Source organism: Lepus europaeus, chromosome 10, assembly GCF_033115175.1.
Source record: "Lepus europaeus isolate LE1 chromosome 10, mLepTim1.pri, whole genome shotgun sequence".
Lineage (NCBI taxonomy): Eukaryota > Metazoa > Chordata > Mammalia > Lagomorpha > Leporidae > Lepus > Lepus europaeus.
Genome location: NC_084836.1, coordinates 71,578,197 through 71,580,800, shown reverse-complemented (window position 1 = coordinate 71,580,800; position 2,604 = coordinate 71,578,197). Strand labels below are relative to the sequence as shown.

General features: G+C 41.9%; 1 pseudogene; it reads left to right on the top strand.

Annotated features, from left to right (window-relative positions):
* The first annotated feature begins 693 nt into the window (after positions 1–693).
* Positions 694–2,604, top strand: part of LOC133768086 (glutamate dehydrogenase 1, mitochondrial-like) — a 45,636-nt pseudogene continuing 43,725 nt past the window's right edge.

Below are 2,604 nucleotides of genomic sequence, written 5' to 3'. Positions count from 1 at the left end.
ACAACAACAAACAGGAAACTCAAGGAAAAGAAGTAAATGATCAGAGACTTGGATGGTGATAAAGAAAAATTGCAAAGTTTTGAGAGTCCAATGCCCCACACAATTGAGGGTTGTCAATTTCTTTTCCACAAGAATAAGACAAGGAGAAAAATAACAGATTACTATGCCACACCAGGGTATAGTAATTTAGACCCTCGGAATAACTTTCCAACCATGACAACTGAGGAACAGAGAACTGGTATCAAAAAAGTTGGCAGCGACATGTTCTGCAAAAAGCGTTAAAGCTACTTTTTTGTAAAATCTGTTTGGCATGTTTCAGATATGATCCTGCCTAAACCAAGAAATGGAGAAGGTGAACATCCTAGATGCCTGTGTGAACAGAACCTGCCCCTATCTCACAGGGCTGGTGCTCATAATATACAAGAATTCCTTTAAAAGAGATAGGTCATTACTCTTTAACTTGCTCTGTGCTGAATCCATGGAAAGAATCACTGATAGGTAATCCCATAACTATGTAAATTCTATATATAATTAGCGTAAACTGTTACCTATGAGCATCATTTCTAATTGGTCAAAATCCTTTGGATAGGTCTTGCTTAATCTTGATATGCCTCTGGGGCAAGCAGGAAGAGTTTTCCTGATAAAAACATAGGCTCTAATAGGTTATAACACTTGATCTCCTGACACCCAGCAATGGCTTCCTCCTGTGGGCCACACAATTGTCAAGGAATTGCAACTCCCATTGCCAGTAATGGCCATTCCTGGTGGAGTGTAACAAAATCCCTAAGAACCACAGATATCAAGGTGAGGTGAGGAGGGACAACCCAAATGGTGGTATCTCTTTCCCTCATGTATATACAACTTCCTCTTATTGGTACAGAAGCATCAAACCTCCAGATTGCGGGATGACCCTACAGTTGAGAAGATCACAATTCAACACTGGAGAGCAACCATCAGCAGCTCGTGCCCACAGGACACAGCTCTCTGGCCATTCAACTTGCTACCCTGGACCCTAACTCTATCATCAAGGAAGAAAGACTCCCCTACTTCTTCCAGGTGTTTCACTCATGCAGCCTTTCCACCTGAGCTCTGCAACTCCTACCCTGTTGTAGTCAGGAATCCCAGGCCTCAGTGGTCAGCATTCCTACATGGCAGAAAAGCACCTCACCAAGCAGGTGGGGTCCAGTGCAAGAGAAACAGGGTGAGAGGATGGGTAAGTGAGGACAGGGCCAGTTCAGTTTCCTTTGGTCTCTGTACAGAGCACGTCAAGTGTGGATATTCTATTGGGGAAGAGTGTTCAAGTATTAGGGAGATGCAATTGCAGGATAGACGGAAAAGTGGGGGTGCAGATTAAAAACACACAATTAAATGTGAAGTCCATAATCCCCATCTGGAAAGCACTGTAGAAACGTACATTACTTTGAAGTTTTAATTCAGTACTGAGTCAAACATAGCACGTCATAACAGACTACTTTGCCAGAGTTTCTATAATAACATGCTTGTGTTTTAATTCTCCTGCTCCTTAGGCTCAACTGACACCTGACCCCACATGGAAAAGGTCACTGTCACAGATACTCACCATGTGCCCCAGACTGTGCTAGCCACTCCTTTAGAAGGCCCCCTCTAAAGCCCATTAAAAATTCAGAGTCTGAGTCTTAGGTGATGGAGAATATTGATGTCATCTGTCCATGTCTAAGAACAATGATTGTATACTTTTTTGAATAATCTCCAAAAATCACCAAAATGCACAGAACATTTCAATATTTTGGCAACAATATTACATCTTCCTGAAAGATGTAATCGTACCTCTGCCATCACTACAAATCCAATTTTGGGTCAGAACTTCAGTCAAGAAGCTTCCTTTATCTTTAGTACAACATAGACATCCAGCGTGGTGCAGTAAGGATCCTGAAGTGGCTACTACATAAGACAACATGGTCTATTGATACTTCTCCCTCAATTCCTGTTAGATGACTTGGGATGGGAATGGGAGGGTAGAAGAATCTCCACAAGGGCTGTTTTTACCTTCAGTGTCACCTTCCAAGTGATCTATCTTCCAGGGAGGAGAATAAATTTCTTTTGTTCCCATTCATGTGACTATGAAATCTAGGGCACAACTTCAGTTGCCTGGAAAAGAGAAGGTGCAGTCAGGACATCATCACTGAGCCTGGAAGAGACGGTATTGCTCACAGGCAGAGACACCAGAGTCTTTCTCTGCAACTGGGAATTTGGAAATCAAGTGAGACCCAAGCACATCCCAACTGTCAATCAAAGAAACCACCAAATAAACAACTGAGAAAATAAATGTGGTGTAAAGGATATTTGCTCTCTTGGTTCTTGGTGGGGTGTGAGATGTAGTGATAGAATCCCCAAGTATCATATTGCATTTTGTGCAGAGAATATGGCATAAGGTGATTTAAAGACAAAGTTTAAATTCGTTCTTCTTTCAGATTCTTGTGAAGCAGGGAGAAAAAGGGAGGAAAATATGACTTGCTAAAGGCTGGCAAATCACCCTATCCACATCTCCAACCTTTCTCAGATGGTCACCAACATCATACATAAGAGTGTTAATTGTTAAATACACAACAAGAGTCACTGTGCACT